Source organism: Oryctolagus cuniculus (genome assembly GCF_964237555.1).
Source record: "Oryctolagus cuniculus chromosome 17 unlocalized genomic scaffold, mOryCun1.1 SUPER_17_unloc_3, whole genome shotgun sequence".
NCBI classification, from domain to species: domain Eukaryota; kingdom Metazoa; phylum Chordata; class Mammalia; order Lagomorpha; family Leporidae; genus Oryctolagus; species Oryctolagus cuniculus.
The window spans coordinates 282,496-302,004 of NW_027208204.1; the positions used below are offsets into that span (position 1 = coordinate 282,496).

At 61.8% G+C, this 19,509-nt stretch overlaps 3 pseudogenes; 2 read left to right on the forward strand and 1 right to left on the reverse strand.

Annotated features, from left to right (window-relative positions):
* Positions 1 to 8,259: 8,259 nt before the first annotated feature.
* On the reverse strand, positions 8,260 to 11,036 carry LOC127486390 (beta-galactosidase-like; annotated as a pseudogene).
* On the forward strand, positions 11,035 to 11,820 carry LOC127486389 (endothelial differentiation-related factor 1 pseudogene; annotated as a pseudogene).
* Positions 11,821 to 12,498: 678 nt separating this feature from the next.
* LOC127489989 (Y-box-binding protein 2 pseudogene) lies at positions 12,499 to 14,035 on the forward strand (annotated as a pseudogene).
* The last annotated feature ends 5,474 nt before the right edge of the window (positions 14,036 to 19,509 follow it).

Sequence of the window (19,509 nt, forward strand, 5' to 3'; positions counted from 1 at the left end):
CCCGGGAACGTGGACGCCCAACTCCTCCCTGGCACCTGGGACTTCGAACCCCTCCCTTGCACCCAGAACCTCGATGCCTGGCCCCCACCCTGGCACCCTGGACCCCTGATGCCCAGCCCCTACCCTGGTACCCAGAACCCCCAACTCCCTCCTGGGACCCGGGATCCCCAAAGCCTGGCCCCTTACTTGACACCCAGGATCCTCGATGCCTGGCCCCTCCCTGGCACCATGGATCCCGATGCCCAGCTCCCTTCTGGGCCCTGGGATCCGGACACTTGGCCCCCACCTTGACAACAGTGACTGCCGATGTCCAGCCTCCTCCCTGGTGCCCAGGACCCCCGACACCTGGCCCCCTCCCTGGCACCTGTGACCCCCGACACCCAGCCCTCCCTGTCACTCGGAACTCCTGACATCCGGCACCCTCCTTGGAACCGCGGATCCCCAACACCCTGCCCCTTCCCTGACGCCCAGCCCCTTCCCTGGTACCAGGACCCCCGATGTCCGGCCCCTCCCTGTCTCTTGCGACCCCTGGCGCCAGGCCTCCACCCTGGTACCTGGGACCCCTGATGCCTGGCCACTCTCTGTCACTGGGGACCCCAGCTGCCTGGCCCCCTCCCTGATACAAGGGACCCCTGATGCCTGGCCCCCTCCCTGGCACCCTGGATCCCCGACACCTGGCCCCTTCCCCGTTGCCCAGCTGCTTTTCTGGTACCCAGGACCCACAGAGTCCAGCCCCTCACAGTCACTTGGGACCCCAGCTGCCTGGCCCCCTCCCTGGTACATGGGACCCCTGACGCCCAACCCCCTCCCTGGCACCCAGGACCCCTGATTCCCGGTTCTGCAGTCACACCTCCGTGCAAAGGAGGCAGCGGCAGTGAAATGAAAGGACACTGGACAAGGAGCAGAAGACCAAGGTCAAGCCCCACCTTACCTTAGCTGACCAGCCGCATGCTTGAGAAGCTCCCTGCCACCCCTTCTCCTCCTCCTCTGTTCCATCCGCACCTGCTGACATCCGATTCCATCCTCAGCTGGATGCCTTCAGTTCTATGAACTGTCATGTGCCACCTGAGTCTCCAGTAAAAACAAAAACAGGCAACAACAACAACAAAGAAAGAGCTGGGACAACAGAAGAAAGACTACGCTGGGGATACCCTAGGACTTGGCCCAGCTCCAGCTCTGGGGCTTAGCAGGAACCATAATCAGCCACTGTCTGTGCTGCCCCTGGAACCCGGACCCCAGACATCTGGCCCCCTCCCTGGTACCTGGGACCCCTGATGTTCGGCCCCTTCCCTGGCACCCAGGATCCTGACATCTGGTCCCCTCTCTGGTACCCGGGACCCCCGATGCCTGGCCCTCTCTCTGGCACCCTGGACCCCCGACGCCCGGCCCCTCTCTGGCATCCCAGACCCCCAACGCCCAGCCCCTTTCCTGGTACCTGGGAGCCCCATTGTCTGGCTTCCTGGGCCCCGGGATCCCTAAAGCTTGGCCCCCTCCTTGACACCCGGGACCCCTGACTCCCGGCCTCCTCCCTGGCAACCGGGACCCCAACACCCAGCCTCTTCCCTGGCACCCAGGACCCTCGATCCCAGCCCCTCCCTAGCACCAGGACCCCACCACCCGACCCCTCCCTGGCACCTGGGACCCCCGACCACCTCCCTGGCAACCGTGACAGTGGATGTCCTGTCCCTTCCTGTCACTTGGGACCCCAGACACCCGGCCCACATCCATGGTATCTGGGACCCCTGATGCCCGGCCCCTTCCCTGGCACCCATGAACCCGATGTCTGGCCCCCTCCCATGTCCCAGGACCCCAGACAGCCACCCCTCTCTGTCACTCGGGACCCCAGACGCCTGCCCCTTCCTGGTACCCAGAACCCTGATGTCCAACCTCTTCCCTGGCACACAGGACCCTCGATCTTGGCCCCAACCTGGCACCCGGCCCCCAACGCCCTACCCCTCCCTTGCACCCAGGACCCAAACTACCTCCCTGGCACCCGTGACACCTGACGCCTGGCCTCTCCCTGTCACTTGGGACCCCAGACACCCGGCCCCCATCCATGGTACCTGGGACCCCTGATGCCCGGCCCCTTCCCGGACATCCGGGATCCCAATGTCGGGCCCCTTCCTTGACACCCGGGACACCTGCTGCCTATACCCTCCTTGGCACCCCAGATCCCCGAAGCCCGGTATCCTCTGTGGCACCCCAGACCCCCAATGCCCAACCCCTTGCATGGTACCTAGGAACCCCATCGCCCGGCTCCCTACTGGGCCTCGGGATCCCAGACTCCTGGCCCCCTCCTTGACACAAGGAACCCCTGACACCCAGCCTCTTCCCTGGTACCCAGGACCCTGACGCCCAGCCACTTTCCTGGCACTCGTGGCCCTGGACACCCAGCTCTTCCCTGGCACCCAGGACCCCTATATCCTCCCTGGCACCCATGACCCCCAACGGCTGGCCATTCCTGTCAACGGGACCCCCAACGTCTGACCCCGCCATGGCACTCTGGATCCCCAACACCTGGCCCCTTCCCAAACGCCCAGCCCCTTCCCTGGTACCCAAGACCCTCAAAGTCCAGCCCCTCCCTGTCACTCGGGACCCTTGACGCTCGGCCTCCTCCCTGGTACCTGGGACCCCTGACGCCGGCTTCCTCCCTAGTACCCTGGACACCAGACACCCAGCACCTACCCTGTACCCAGAACCCCAATTGCCTGGCTCTGTCCTGGGCCCCGGATTCTCTGATGACAGGCCCCCTACCTGGCACCCTGGACCCCCGACCTGAGGCTCCTTCCTGGGCCCCTGGATCCCAATGCTGGGCCCCCTCCTTGACACCCATGACCCCGGATGTCTGGCCTCCTCCCTTGCACCCAGGATTCTCGCCACCTGGGCCCCTCCCTGGCACCCATGAACCCTCCTGCCCAGCCCCTTCCCTGCCACCCATGACCCCCAACAACTGACACCCTCCCTCGCAGCCTGGACCCCAAAGGCCTGGCCCCTTCCCCGATGCCCAGCCCCCTCCAGAGCGCCCGGGTCCTCTGACACCTGGCCCACTCCCTGGCTCCCAGGACTCCAGACGCATGGCCACCTCCCTGGCACACCTAACCAAAGATGACTGGGCCCCTCTCTGGCACCCCAGACCCCCAAAGCTGAGCCCCTACCCTGGTACCTGGGACCCCCATTTCCCGGCTCCCTCCTGGGACCAGGGAACCAGGACTCCTGGCCCCCTTCTTGACACCAGGAACCCCTGATGCCCGGCCTCCTCCCTGGCACCCGGGACCCCGACGTCTGGCCTATCCATGGCACCAGGGACCCTGGATGGCAAGCTCCTCCCTGGAACCCCAGACCCCCGATGCCTGGCTCCCTCCTGGGACTCAGGATACCCAACACCTGGCTCCCTCCTTGACACCCAGAACTGCTGACACCCAGCTCCTCCTTGGCACCCTGGACCCCCTATGCCCAGCCCCTACCCTGGTATCTGGGACCCTCTTCACCCAGCTCCATCCTGGGCCCCAGGATCCCCAACAGCAGGCCCCCTCCCTGGCACCCGGACCCCTGACACCTGGACCCCTCCCAGGCAGCATGCACCCCCGATGCCTGGCCCCATCCCAGGCACCCTGGACTCTCGACGTTGGCACCTCTCTGTCATTCAGGACTGCAGACACACGGCCCCTCCCTGTCACTCAGGACCCCTGATGCCTGGCCTCCTCCCTGGTACATGGGACCCCTGACACCCAGCCCCTCTCTGTCACTCTGGACTCCAGCCACCCAGCCCCCTCCCTGGCACCCGGACCCCTGATGCCCAGCTCCCTCCTGGGCCCCGGGATGCCCGAAGCCTGGCCCCCTCCTTGTCACCCTAGACTTCCTCCTCCCTGGCACCCTGGGCCCCCGACGCCCAGCCCCAACCCTAGTACCTGGGACCCACTTCTCCTGGCACCCTCCGGGCCCCAGGATCCCCGACACCTGGCCCCCTTCTTGACACCTGTGACCCCGGATGTCCAGCCTCCTCCCTGGCACCTAGGTCCCCTGCCGACTGGCCCCTTCCCTGGTTCCCAGGACCCTCAACGTCCAACCCCCCCTTGGCACCTGGGACCCCCGACACCTGGCCCCCTCCCTGGCACCCTGGACCCTTGAGGCCCGGTCCCTCCCCTGACATCCAGCCCCCTCCTGGGCACCCAGGACCCCCGACACCTGGCCCCTCCCTGTCATTTGGGACCCCAGACACCCAGCCCCCTCCCTGGCACCCGGACCCCAACGCCTGACCCTGGGCTGTTTTTTTTTTTTTTTTCAACATCCAAGTACAAATTTTATTTCACAAAAAAAGACAACGTGATTCTTCCAGAATAAAAACTGGAACACCTGTGGAGCTTGCACAGCAGCCTTCTTACTAGAGGAGTAGTCAGGGGAGGAGGAAAAAGAACAAAAGGAAAAACTAAGGTGTAAAGATCAATTTCTAAGCAATAAAAGCTCAGTATATTGGAGATCTTTATTTAGAGAGAATCCATAACATCTAAAAGTAAAAACTGAAAAATGAATTGAATGAGATTTCAGGAAAGATCGATATTTTTAAAATCCACTAGCTTACCAAGCACCGGCGAGAAACAAATAAAAGATATTAAAGGTCAGTAGGCAGAGTGGAAAACATATATTGACAGGAGGGAAAAAAAGGCTTCAATTATGTGATGCCTTTAAGCATTCTTCAAATCAATATTAAAACATGATACAAATGGCCCAACAGAAAAATGAGCAGAAATACGAAGACAAAGAGAAAGCCCCTAAGCCAAGAAGCAGAATTTTAACTCACCTGAAGCAGGTGACCAGCAGCTGCAGCCAGGATCCACCTGCAAGAAGCACTGGGCAATCCCAAGGCGACCCCAGCGGGTGGCAGGTGCACCATGGGGCAAGGAGCCTAGGAGGAGGGCAGGGGGCTGCGTCTCACCTCTCCTGATTCACTTGGAGCACAAACCTGTTAGGGAGCCATGCCTTGGAGGATGCTGATTGGCTGCGTCTTTTGTGACGCTGTGTGCGCCCCCGTCCAATCAGGCACGGTGATGTCATCACGCGGGATCTTGACGCCACAGTGGTCTTAGAGTTCCTCTGTGGAGCGAGGTCCCAGGAGAGGGCTGCTCTGCCTAGAAGCTCCAGAGCCCAGTGGGGGTCTGTGCTCTCCACGTTCGCACGCTGGGGGTCGCCTGGCACCTAAGAGCTGAGGACTTCAACTTGGTGAGTCCCCACAGGGAGAAAGCAGAACCGGTGGAAGCTGCCTGGGACCCCTGACCCCTTCCCTGACACCCGGGACCCCGGACGTCCGGCCCCTTCCCTGACGCCCAGCCACTTCTCTGGCACCCGGGACCCCTGAGGACAGCCCTTCCCTGGAATCCAGGACCCCCTTTGCCCGGCCACAACCTGGTACCTGGGACCCCCATCGCCCGGCTCCCTCCTGGGCCCTGGTATCCCCTACGCCTAGCCCCCTCCTTGAAACCCGTGACCCCCGATGTCTGGCCTCCTCCCTGGCACACAGGAACCCTGCAGCCTGGCCCCTTCAAAGGCACCCAGGACCCTCGACATCTGGCCCCGTCCCTGGCACCTGGACTCCAACGCCCGACCCCTCCCTGGCACCCGGGACCCCGACCACCTCCCTGGCAACTGTGACACCCAATGGCCAGCCCTTGCCTGTCACTTGGGACGCCAGACACCTGGCCCCTTCCCTGGTACCAGGGACCCGTGATGCCCGGCCCCTTCCCTGGCATTCAGGACTCAGGACACCCAGTTCCTCCCTAGCATGAGAGACCCCAACCCCCTCCCTGGCAACAGTGACCCACGATACTCGGGCCTTGTCCCTTGGGACTCCCGGCGTCCTGCCCTCCCTGGCACCCCAGATCCCCCACACCCGGCCCCTTCCCCAATGCCCTGCCCCTTCCCTGTTACCCAGGACCCGGACCTCTGACCCCTCCTTGTCACTCAGGACCCCTGATGCCAGGCCTTCACCCTGGTACCTGGGACCCCTGACACCCAGCCCCTCTCTGTCACTCGGGACCCCAGATGCCCAGCCCCATCCCTGCTACCCGGGACCCCTGACACCGGTTCCATCCCTGGCACTTGGGACTGAAGCCTGGCCCCCTCCCTGACACCCTGGACCCCCAACACCGGGCTCCCGATCCTGGATGCCTGGCCCCCTCCTTGACTCCCAGGACCAATGATGCCGGGCCTCTTCCCTGGCACCCAGGAACCCAGACGCCCAGCTCCTCCCTGGCACCCGGGACTCTCGAACCCCTACTGGCACCTGGGAATCTCCATGCTTGGCCCCCACCCTGGCACCCTGGACCCCCAATTAATGGCTCTCTCCTGGGCCCTGGGATCCAGGATGCCTGGCCCCCTCCTTGACACCCTGGACGCCTGAAGCCAGGCCTCCTCCCTGGCACCCCAGACCCCCGATGCCCAGCCCCTACCCTGGTACCTGGAACCCCCAACACCTGGCTCCCTCCTGGGCCCTGGGATCCCCAAAGCTTGGCCCCCTACTTGACACCCAGGATCCTCGATGCCTGGCCCCCTCTCTGGCACCTGTGACCCCAGACACCTGGCCCTCCCTGTCACTCGGGACTCCTGACATCCAGCACCCTCCCTGGAACCGCGGATCCCCAACACCCTGCCCCTTCCCCGACGCCCAGCTCCTTCCCTGTGACCCAGGACCCTGGATGTCTGGCCCCTCCCTGTCTCTCGTGACCCCTGTTGCCAGGCCTCTACCCTGGTACCCAGGACCCCTGATGCCTGGCCCCTCTCTGTCACTCGGGACCCCAGACGCCCAGCCCCTTCCCTGCTACCCGGGACCCCTGATGCACGGTGCCCTCCCTGCCACCAGGGACCCCCAACGCCTAGCCCCCACCTGGGCACCCCAGACCCCCGACCTGAGGCTCCTTCCTGGGCCCCTGGATCCCGATGCTGGGCCCCCTCCTTGACACCCATGACCCCAGATGTCTGGCCTCCTCCCTTACCCAGGATCTCCTCCACCTGGGCCCCTCCCTAGCACCCAGGACCCCTGCCACCCAGCCCCTTCCCTTGCACCCAGGATCCCCAACACCCGGCATGCTCCCTCACACCCCAGACCCCAGAGGCCTGGCTCCTTCCCCGACGCCCAGCCCCCTCCCGGGATCCCGAGACCCCTGATGCCCGGCTCCCTCCCTGGCACCTGGCACCCCAGATGCTGGCCACCTCCCTGGAACCCCGGACCCCTGACGCTGAGCCCCTACCCTGGTACTTGGGATCCCCCTTGCCCAGATCCCTTCTGGGCCCCAGGATCCCAGACTCTTGTCCCTTCCTTGACACCAGGAACCCCTGATGCCAAGCCTCCTCCCTGGCACCAGGGAACCTGACGCCTGGCCTCTTTCCTGGCACCGGGGACCATGGACGCCCAGCTCCTCCCTGGCACCCAGGATCCCCAACCCACTCCCTGGCACCTGTGACCCCTGATGCCCGGCCCTCCCTGTCACTTGGGACTCCTGACTTCCGGCCCCCTCAATGGCATCCTGGATCCCCAACACCTGACCTCTTTCCTGATTCCCAGCCCCTTGCCTGGTACCAGGACCCCCAACATCCAGCCCCTCCCTGTCACTCGGGACCCCTGACGCCCAGCCTCCTCCCTGGTACAGGGGACCCCTGACACCTGGCCACTCTCTGTCACTGGGGATCCCAGCCACCTGGCCCCCTCCCTGGTACAGGGGACCTCTGATGCCCGGCCCCCTACCTGGCATCCCAGATCCACAACACCCGGCCCCTTCCCCAATGCCCAGCTGCTTCCCTGGTACCCAGGACTCCCAAAGTCCAGCCCCTCACAGTCACTCGGGACCCCAGCCACCTGGCCCCCTCCCTGGCACCCGGGACCCCTGATGCCTGGCCCTTTCCCTGGCACCCGGGACCCCTGATGCCTGGCCCCTTCCCTGGCAACCCGGACCCCCGATTCCTGGCTCCCTCCTTGTCACCCAAGACCTCTGGCCCCCAGCCTCCTCCCTGGCACCCTGGGCCCCCGATGCCCAGCCCCTACCCTGGTACCTGAGACCCCCTTCTCCCAACTCCCTCCTGGGCCCCAGGATCCCTGATGCCTGGGGCCCAGGGTGTCCGACCTCCTCCCTGGCACCTAGGTCTCCTGCTGCCCGGCCCCTTTTTTGGCACCCAGGACCCCCAACGTCCTGCCCCCTCCCTGGCACCCAGGACCCCCGACACCTGGCCCCCTCCCTGGCACCCCGGACACTTGATGCCCGGCCCCTTCCATGATGCACAGCCCCCTCCCGGGCACCCAGGACCCCTGATGCCTGACCCCGGGACTTTTTTTTTTTCATTTTCCAAGTTCAAATTTTATTTAACAAAAAAGACAACATGATGCTTCCAAAATAAAAACTGGAACACCTGCGGAGCTTGCACAGCAGCCTGTGCTGTCAGCTGCCTCCCACGCCCGGGGCTGTCCCAGCACCAGGAAGACCCACGCTGGGAACCAGATTCACTTTATAGTGGACTTCTCTGGCAGGTGTAGACCTGACGGGGTTTTCTTATCTGGGATGTGGGGGTGCTGGACCCCACCGTGCACAGCCTTCAGTCTCCTAAGGCTCTAGTTGTGACTTGAACACTGTGGGTCTCATCAGGCCCCGAGAGGCGGTGGCATTGTGAATGGGCCTGTCCATGAGCTCCATGGCGCCCTGGCCATGCTCGCTGCAGAGTGCGCGCTCCAGCTCCAGCACTGCGATGGTGTTGGGGGTCGAGGTGCTGAGGAGGTGCTTTGGCACAAACAAGGTCACCTGGGGCCCGCACGCTGGCCAGTAGTGGCTGAGGTTGAAGCCGTTGACCCACACCTGACCCTTGGTCCACCTGGGAACTTGATAAAGGTGTCCTGGGGCAGGGACGGGACGCCACTGGGGATGGAGAAGTTCCCAGTGTAAAGGGCTGGCAGCATGTAGTTCTGGGAGCTGCAGGCACTGGCGTCCTTCTGGCGGCCACAAAAGTACCCAGGAGGCTGCTCACTGCCCTCCCGGTGTCCAGGGGGAAGATGGTCCAGTTTGTGAGGATGCAGGAACCCAGGGTCAAGTTGGAAATCAAGCCCTTAAAGTCGTTGATGGCTTTGCAGTAGTGCACGTGCCCCATGTTCTCCACCAGGAGGTCCAGCCTGGCTCCAGCCTTCCCTTGTATGCTCACCGTGAGCACGTGGTTTCGCCCCAGCACTCCCTGCAGAATCCCATCCACAGCGACTCAGGCCCGGTCGTGGACTCCATTGAGGGATGAAGAGAGGGGTGTAGGGTTGCTGCAGTCCCGAGGCAGTGTTGTCCGGTACAGCACAAAGCCAAAGTACTGTTTCACCTGGGTACACATCAGGGGATAAACACTGTTGATGGGCCTGGAGGGACACAGGACATCCAGAGCTGCATCCACTGCCCTTCACTTTTTCAGCGGGACTGTTCCATATGCAAACTTTGGTGTGGATGGAGGAATGGGACCTTCTGGTAATGCTGCAAACTTCCCGATAACCTTCTGCAGAGCAAAATACTTCTTGGTGAGGTCCCCTGCCTCACTCAGGGGGCGTCATAGTCTAGCTGGTGAGCTGTGATGCATAGGGCGTGTTGGCCCTGTTCCAATAGGCAAAATGGGTCCCACCTATAAACATGTACATGTTCACATTCGCTCCCTGGGCAAGGATGTCATAGAGGGCGGAAGCCACTGCTTCACTCTGGACTGTCCAGTGCTGTTCACCCCAGTGGTCTAACCAGCCAGTATAGAATTCAGAATTGACCAAGGGTCCTCTGGGCTCACTATTCCTCTGGATTTGGAAGGCAAAGTCCACTGTGGCATAGAGGCCCTGCAGCACCCCACACTGCAGGGACTTCTTCTGTGCACCGTCGGTGGTGAACAGAAGCACGTTGTCACCCAGGTAGTAGTGGAAGTGCTTCTGCAGGAAACGCAGGTAGTCATAGTCACGGGAGAAGTAGCTGCCATATTCATTTTCAACCTGCACAGGTATACTCGGCCCTCCATTCTAATAGAGCAGAGGCTTCCTCTTGGGCAGAAGGACGCCGGCCACTTGTCCACAGCCGCGAGGTAATCTGGGTCAGAAGAGCGGAGAACGATGGACTCTTGCTCCAACAGCCAAGCAGGGAGACCCCCGCCTGGATGGCGTTCAGTCCCGCCATCTTCATCTTCAGCTGCCAGTCCTTCCAGTGGAAGCTGGGCACGCGGAAGTAGTGGATGCTCCCCGAGATGTAGCGGAAGGGCTGGCCATCCTTGAGGAAGCGGTCCCGGCAGTAGTGGATCTCGAACGTCCTCTGGGAAGTGCTCCCAGGCTCCTCCACGGCTCCAGGACAAGAAAGCTTTGTCTAAAAAACAAAACAAAACAAACAAAAAAAAAACCACCTGGGCCAGGGAATCACAGCCCAGGTGGAGAGGAAGCAGTGCATACTCCAATTGAAGTGAAATTGCTCTCAGCAGCTGTGCTCCAAATACTTGACCACCTCCAACTTTGGTTCTGGATAAGCGTTCGACTTTCCTCTGCCCTAGGCACGTTCCTGGGAATCCTTTGATCAAACGGTGTCAGCGTTTGATCCCATCAGTGGTGGCCGGGCCCCCGTGCCCACGGGGCGCTGACTGTCATCTCAAGAAGCGTCGCTGTCGTCAGTGTCTCGGCCCTGCATTTTTCCACATTCCTGCTTCTGGCTCACCAGCCTCAGGGCCCTGCCAGGCACCTGTGAGTGTGTGTCCAGGCCCCCACTGCGGCCCACAGCCCCGCTTTTATTTATCACTCATGGGGTGGGGTGGGGTGGGGGCTGCCTCTTATCCCGTGGGTGAGGAATCCTCCCAGGCCCGCAGTTCAGTCTTATCCTGGCTGGCTGCAGGAGCCCAGTGCGGGTGGCTCATGCTGGGCGGGGCCGCTGGAGTTCTGGAGGGAGGGAGGCCCCTCCTGGGGACCCTGGGGAGCTGGCGTCGGTGGTGAGGACCGGCTGTGATGGACTCACCTCGGGCCCCTGCCCGCCACCAAGGCTGTCCGGGCTGTGGCACGACGCGGCCATGGCCTCCTTCAAGCACAAGCTTCGCTGTCATGGCCGGACGTGCTCCTCTTGCTCCCCGGCTTTGGCTGCCTGGCGAGAGTTTTAATTTTGTTCTAGTAAATAAATAATCTTGAATGTATTAAACTTGCTGAAACACACACACACACACACACACACACACAAACAAAGGTGCCAGGTCTCAAGTCGCCGCAGAGCTGATAGCGACTGGGACACTGTGACGTGCTGCGCAAGAAGGGCCCCACGGCCGCGCAGGCAAAGTCCAAGCAGACCATCCTAGCGGCTCAGCAACGAGGAGATGATGTGGAGACAGCTAAGAAATGGGCCGCCGGCCAGAATAAACAGCACTTGATCACCAAGAACACGGCCAAACTGGACCGGGAGATGGAGGAGCTGCACCATGACCGGGTGACCCTGGATGTGGTCAAGGTCATCCAGCAGGGCCAGCAGAGCAAGGGGCTGACGCAGAAGGACCAGGCCAGGAAAATCACTGAGAAGCCGCAGGTCATCTCGGACTACGAGAGCGGTCGGGCCATCCCCAACAACCAGGTGCTGGGCAAGAGCAAGCGGGCCATCAGCCTCAAGCTTGGGGCAAGGACATTGGGAAGCCCATCGAGAAGGGCCCAAGGGCGAAGTGAGTGCAAAGCCTCAAATCAGTGCATGCAGCTAAGCCTCCTCTGGCTGCCTGACCGCTGCACTGACCACCGACCAGGCTGCGCCCGTGCCCAGGGGCCTCCTCTGCCCACACCTGCTGTCAAACAAGAACAAACCTTGCAAAGAAAAAAAAAAGTCTCTGAGACTGTTTTTTTTTTCTTTCTGCTGTTAACTTTATTTTAACAGAAAGGCAAGCATAACATGTCCTGGAAAAATAAAAGATTTAGGATACAATACAAACTAGACAAGGGCTAGGGCTGTCCCAGGCCTGGGCCAGGACGAGGGGATCGTTGGTCTGGTGCTGCAGGTGATGGAGAGGGCCCTGGAGGGTGCGGCCCCCCCACCCCTGCAGGAAGGGACGGGTCTGTCTGTCTCGGGGCCACCCTCGGGTTCCAGGCCGCTCTGAGGGCGCTGGGTGTCAGGGGAGCTATTGATAGTGTCGGGGGTGGGGGTGGGGGTGGCGGGCTTGGAAGTCCAGCATGCAGCTAGTACCAGGTGCAGGGGCGGCACCCCGAAGGGGACCCCAAGGCCTCCAGTCCCTGGTCCACCTCGCTCCCCGCCAGGGCCCCCAGGAGCAGACCGTCAGAGTCGGGGTCCTGCAGCCGCAGCATGGTAGGAGGGCCTGCGCCCCCAGCCCCTTTTCCGCATCCAGCAGCCGCTCTGCGCCTGTGCTCAGTTCCAGTCCCGGGGGCCAGAGGGGCACGGCTGCCGGGGACAGCAGCAGCATCTGGGGCGGGGGCGCTGGGAAACTGGGTGCAAGGCTGGAGGAGTCCCTGGCGAAGGGCAGAGCAGCAGCGGGGGGCGGCAGCTGGGCAGGGAGGGTATCTTTGAGCACAGGGATGGCGGCCTCGAGTTTCACGGGCAGGGCCAGGCCCGGGGCGGGCGGCAGCACCTGGGAGAGGAGCATGCTGGTGGGGAAGGTGGCTGTGAGGATGATCTTGCCCTGCTGCATGGCCACGCCCAGCACGATGGGTGCCAAGTCCGGGAGGCGGGGCCGGCGTGCGCGCCAGGAGCTGCTGGGCTAGGATTGACTGGTGGCCAGGAGGCAGGGCCTCCGCGCACCACTGCAGGGGGCTGCGATTGGCCTTGGATCCGGGCCCGCTACCGGAGTGTGGGAGAGGCTCTGGGCATGAAGACCTAGCGGGGCGGCGGGTTCGCGAGCCTCAGGGAGTGGCTGGGGTGGCGGCGGCGGCGGCGGCGGCGGAGGCCAGTACTGGACCCAGTGGGATGAGGTAGGAGGAGGCCGCAGCTGTGGCGACAGCGGCCCCCGCGGCGACAGTGCCCGCGATGGCAGCAGGGGTGGTAGCCCTGGTGGTACGGGTGCCCGTGGGGGAGCCGCAGAAAGCAGGCGGCGGGGCAGGCGGTGGCGAGGGCGGAGTCGCCTCTGGCCCTGCTGCTGGGACCCCCTCAGCGCCAGGCCCTCGCACCCCTGGCAACCCGGCGACGGCAGCCTTGGGGACTCCCGCGCCCCCGGCCCGGAGTCAGGCGGACAAGCGGGTGCTGGCAGTTCAGGTCCTGGGCACCGTCAAATGGTTCGACGTCCGGAATGGCACCAAGGAGGATGTCTTTGTGCACCAGACAGCTATTACAAGAAGCAACCCCAGGAAGTTTCTGCGCAGCGTTGGAGATGGGGAGACCGTGGAGTTCAGTGTCGGAGAGAAGGGCGCAGAAGCTGTGTGTGTGTGAGTGTCGGTGAAGGGCAGCCGCTACGCCCCCAATCGACGCAGGTTCCACCGCTTCATCCCCCGGCCTCGCCCAGCTGCCCCGCTGCCCATGGTGGCAGAGGTGCCCCCGGCGGTACAGAACCCGGCAGTGTAGGAGAGCGGGCTGAAGACTGGGCAGCGGCCCAGGCGACAGCGCCCACCACCCTTTTTCTACCGACTGCGGGTTGTGCAAGGCCCTTGTCCCCCAACCAGCAGCAGCCCATAGAGGGCACTGATGGGGTGGAGCCCAAAGACACAGCCCTGTTGGAGGGGAACCAACAACAGGGCGATGAGCGGGTGCCCCCACCCAGATTCTGGCCCAGATATCGCAGGCCCTTCCGCCTGAGGCCACCCAAGCAGCCTAGCACAGAAGGTGGGGATGGGGAGACCAAGCCCAGCCAAGGCCCCACTGATGGCTCCTGGCCTGAACCCCAGCACCCACGAAACCGCCCCTACTTCCAGCTGCGATGGCAGCAGCCCCCTGGCCCTCGGCAGCCCACAGCCCCAGAGACCTCAGCCCCCGTCAACAGTGGGGATCCCGCCCCACCATGCTGGAGTGATTCCAACTCAGGACACCCAGCCACCATCTGGTATCTGCCAGTTTTTCCAACTGACTTGTACCCTATCCAGCACCCCCTCCCATAATCCATGACATCAAAACATCGGCTTTTCCCTTCTTCCTGAGACTCAGGAGAGCCAAAGCTACAGCCTTTTGCATTCTTCCCCTCTCCCCTACCAAGAGCTGAAGGAAGGGATCCCTCCTTATTTTCAGAGGTGTCGACTCCCTCCCTAAATCGAGCTGAGAAGGAACCAGCCAGCTCTTCCCTTCTCCGGGTTGTTTTTCTTTCCCACCCCAGTTTATTTTTTGTCTCCCTCGACCCCCTACCTCAGAAACCATTCTATGAACTGTCATGTGCCACCTGAGCCTCCAGTAAAACAAAGTGCAGCTGTAATACTATCATGATGCAAACGTTGGGTTTGGTGACAGTTTAATTGTGCCACAAGGTAAAAATGTAATAATGTATCAGAAATTCTGCTTGCAAAAAATGCATTATGTACTTTTCTAGGTATCTCCAGTTCTATAGTGAAAATGCTTTTATTAGCCAATAGGAACTGTAATACAGAACTTGCACAGGCTTTTCATATGCCTTACTTTCTAAAGAGGAGTTTGTTATATTTGTTGGAATATGCAACACAAACACTAAAGTCAGTGGTCCAGACATGGACGCCTTCAGCTGTTCAGCAGAGATCCATGCCTGTGTCTCAGTCCTCCCAGGCCTGGCCCTGACGTTCACTATGCTGCTTGCACAGGACACCTCTGGATTGGTCTTCTGCAGCCCAGTGTGCTGTGTTCTGTTACAAGAGTGGGTTTAAATTCTGTTAAACTTCTCTGGCTGGATGAACAACTCCAGTGTGCGCATCTGTTACGTGATTCAACTGTGCTGTGTGCCTTGTCGTCTTAATTAGTTTTTGTTTTGTGTTGTTTAAAAACAAAAGCAGTCTCGGCTTCACAGTAATGCCGCCAATCAATCAATCAGCCTGTCACTCTCGTCTATAGTCCCAGTCACTCCTACGCTGCACGGCTCGGGCAACCACAGGCTGTCCCATATTGGGAGGTGCACGGGGGTGTGGGAGATGTGCCCAAGGGTGGACCTGGACGACAATGGCTCCGCAGTCAAACCTCCGTGCAAAGGAGGCAGCGGCAGTGAAATGAAAGAACACTGGACAAGGAGCAGAAGGCCAAGGTCAAGCCCCACCCTGACCTTAGCTGACCAGCCGCATGCTTGAGAAGCTCCCTGCCACCCCCTCTCCTCCTCTGTTCCATCAGCACCTGCTGACATCCGATTCCATCCTCAGCTGGACGCCTTCACACACTCATTTCCATTCCCATCGCTGTGGACCACCCACTTAATACCCACACCCCTCCAGGAGGTGCACCAGCTTTGGCTCTGGCTTGAGACACCAGTGGGAGGCCCTGCTGGGTGCCCTCACCGTGGGTTCAGGGCGGTTCCTTCCTAGTAGAGGGGAAGAGAGGGCAGGTCTTGGGCATGGCCGTGCAGGAGGGAGACACATGGGGTGGTTCCCTGCAGTTCATGAGAGGGGCTACAGAAGTCTCCCAGCACACAGCGTCTCCTCTCGACACTTCCAAGTTCTTTGCTTCCTTGGACCAAGTCTTCTCTATCTTTCCTTTATTTTAAGCTGGGGACCTCCTCCATCTACTCCTAAGCCCCCGTGCAGGACTCTCTGCTGGGCCTGACCCCACCACGGGCTTGGACATGTTTGGCAGGTGCTGGCTGCAGTGGCACCAAGGTGTCATGAGGGCCAGGCTATGGGCTGTCCTTTCTCTGAGCAGCCCAGCCAGGGGGCAGCCCATGAACCCACACCCTTTCAGAGTGTTAGCCAAGCAGCCCACAGAGACAGCCTGGTCATACCCCTGCTCCATCCATACTGGGGATGCCCTAGGACTTGGCCCAGCTCCAGCTCTGGGGCTTATCAGGGACCATAATCAGCCACTGTCCGTGCTGCCCCTGGCACCCTGACCCCAGACACCTGGCACCCATGACCCCCAACGCCCAGCCCTTCCTGTCACTCGGAACTCCCAACGTCCAGCCCCGACATGGCACTCCTGATCCCCGACACCTGGCCCCTTCCCAGACGCCCAGCCCCTTCCCTGGTACCCAAGACCCTCAAAGTCCGGCCCCTCCCTGTCACTCGCTCGGGACCCTTGACGCTCGGCCTCCTCCCTGGTACCAGGGACCCCTGACACCGGCTTCCTTCCTGGCACCCTGGACCCCAGATGCCCAGCACCTACCCTGTACCCAGAACCCCAATTGATCGGCTCCGTCCTGGGCCCCGGATTCCCTGATGACAGGCCCCCTCCTTGGCACCCTGGATCCCCAACCCGAGGCTCCTTCCTGGGCCCCTGGATCCCAATGCCGGGCCCCCTCCTTGACACTCATGACCCCGGATGTCTGGCTGCCTCCCTTGCACCCAGGACCCCCACCACCTGGGCCCCTCCCTGGCACCCAGGAACCCTCCTGCCTGGCCCATTCCCTGCCACCCAGGACCCCCGAAACCTGGCACCCTCCCTTGCACCCTGAACCCCAGATGTCTGGCCCCTTCCCCAATGCCCAGGCCCCTCCGTGACACCCGGCCCACTCCCTGGTACCCACAACTCCAGACGCCTGGCCACCTCCCTGGCACCCCAGACCCCTGATGCTGAGCCCCTACCCTGGTACCTGGGAACCCCATTGCCCAGCTCCCTCCTGGGACCCAGGATACTGGACTCCTAGCCCTCTCCTTGACACCAAGAACCCCTGATGCCTGGCCTCCTCCCTGGCACCTGGGACCCCGATGCCCGGCCTCTCCATGGTACCTGGAACCCTGGAGGCCCAGCTCCTCCTGGCACCTGGGACCCACAACCCCCTCCCTGGCACCAGTGACCCACAATGCCCAGCCTTCCCTGTCACTTGGGAATCCCAACTTCTGGCCCCCTCGCTGGTACACGGGACCCCTGATGCCCGGCCACTCCCTGGCACCTCAGACCCCCAACACCCAGCTCCCTTCTGGGCCCTTGGATGCCCGAAGCCTGGCCCCCTCCTTGTCACCCTAGACTTCTGACGCACGGCCTCCTCCATGGTACCCTGGGCCCCCGACGCCCATGCCCTACCCTAGTACCTGGGATCCCCTTCTCCTGGCACCCTCTGGGCCCCAGAATCCCCAACGCCTGGCCCTGTTCTTGACACCTGTGTCCCCAGATGTCCAGCCTCCTGCCTGGCACCTCAGATCCTCAACACCTGTCCTCTTCCCTGATACCCAGCCCTTTCCCAAGACCCCCTATCCGGCCCCTCCTTGTCACTCGGGCCCCCTGATGCCTGGCCAGTCTCTGTCACTCAGGACTCCAGCCGCCCTGCCCCCTCCCTGGTACACGGGACCCCTGACGCCCGGCCACTCCCTGGCACCTTGGACCACCGACACCCAGCTCCCTTCTGGGCCCTTGGGTGCCCAAATCCTGGCCCCCTCCTTGTCACCCTAGACTTCTGACACATGGCCTCCTCCATGGTACCCTGGGCCCCCGACGCCCATGCCCTACCCTAGTACCTGGGACCTCCTTCTCCTGGCACCCTCCAGGCCCCAGAATCCCCGATGCCTGGCCCCATTCTTGACACCTGTGTCCCCGGATGTCCAGCCTCCTGCCTGGCAACTAGGTCCCCTGCCGACCGGCCCCTCCCCTGGTTCCCAGAACCCCCAATATCCTACTCCCTCCCTGACACCTGGGACCCCCGACACCTGGCCCCCTCCCTGGCACCCCGGACCCTTGAGGCCCTGTCCCTTCCCTGACACCCAGCCCCCTCCCGGACACCCAGGACCCCCGACCACCCAGCCCCTCCCTGTCACTCGGACCCCAGACGCCCAGCCCCCTCCCTGGCACCCGGACCCCAACGCCTGACCCTGGGCTGTTTTTTTTTTTTTTTTCAACATCCAAGTACAAATTTTATTTAACAAAAAGAGACAACATGATTCTTCCAAAACAAAAACTGGAACACCTGCGGAGCTTGCACAGCAGCCTTCTTACTAGAGGAGCAGTCAGGGGAGGAGGAAAAAGAACAAAAGGAAAAACTAAGGTGTAAAGATCAATTTCCAAGCAATAAAATCTCAATATATTGGAGATCTTTATTTAGAGAGAATCCATAACATCTAAAAACAAAAACTGACAAATGAATTGAATGAGATTTCAGGAAAGATCAATATTTTTAAAATCCACTAGATTACCAAGCACCAGCAAGAAACAAATAGAAGATATTAAAGATCAGTAGGCAGAGTGGACAACATATATTGACAGGAGGGAAAAAAGGCTTCAATTATGTGATGCCTTTAAGCATTCTTCAAATCAATATTAAAACATGATACAAATGGCCCAACAGAAAAATGAGCAGAAATACGAAAACAAAGAGAAAGTCCTTAAGCCAAGAAGCAGAATTTTAACTCACCTGAAGCAGGTGACTGCCAGCTGCAGCCAGGATCCGCCTGCAAGAAGCACGGGGTGACCCTGGGGTGACCCCAGCGGGTGGCAGGTGCACCGTGGGGCAAGGAGCCTAGGAGGAGGGCAGGGGGCTGCGTCCCACCTCTCCTGATTCACTTGGAGCACAAACCGGTTAGGGAGTCATGGCTTAGAGGATGCTGATTGGCTGCATCTTTTGTGACGCTGTGTGTGCCCCCCTCCAATCAGGCTCGGTGATGTCATCACGCGGGATCTTGACGTCACAGTGGTCCTAGAGTTCCTCTGTGGAGCGAGGTCCCAGGAGAAGGCTGCGCTGCCTAGAAGCTCCAGAGCCCAGTGGGGGTCTGTGCTCTCCACTTTCACGCACTGGGGGTCGCCAGGCACCTAGGAGCTGAGGACCTCGACATGGTGAGTCCCAACGGAGGGGATAGCAGAACCGCTGGAAGCTGCGTTGGACACCTGACCCTTTCCCTGACACCCGGGACCCCCCACGTCCGACCCCTTCCCCGACGCCCAGCCACTTCTCTGGCACCCGGGACCCCCAATGATGGCCCCTCCCTCGCATCCAGGACCCTCCCGGGTCCCCCGCTGGTCAGGTCTGGCGATGGCATGGTATCAGTGATGGTGTAGGGTAGTGACAGGGTAGGGGCTGGGCGTCGAAGATCCAGGGTGCTAAGGAGGAGGCCAGGCGTCGGGGATCCCTGTGCCCAGGAGGGAGCCGAGCGTCGGGGTCCGAAATGCCATGAGGGGGCCAGGCGTCAAGGGTCCCGGGTGCCAGGGAGTGGGTCGGGCGTCTGGGGTCCCGAGTGACAGAGAGGGGCCGGGCGTCAGGGGTCCCGGGTCCAGGGAGGAGGCTGGGCATCAGGGGTCCCAAGTGACAGGGAGTGGTCAGATGTTGGGGGTCCTGGGTATGAGGGAAGGGGCTGGGCGTCGGGGATGGGGCTGGGTGTTGTCGATCTGGGGTTCCAGGGAGGGTGCCGGATGTCAGGAGTCCCGAGTGACAGGGAGGCCCAGGTGGCGGGGGTCCCGGGTGCCAGGGAGGGTGTCGGGGGTCCCGGGTGCCAGGGAGGAGCTGGGCATCCAGGGTTCAGGTGCCAGGGAAGAATCTGGGCATCAG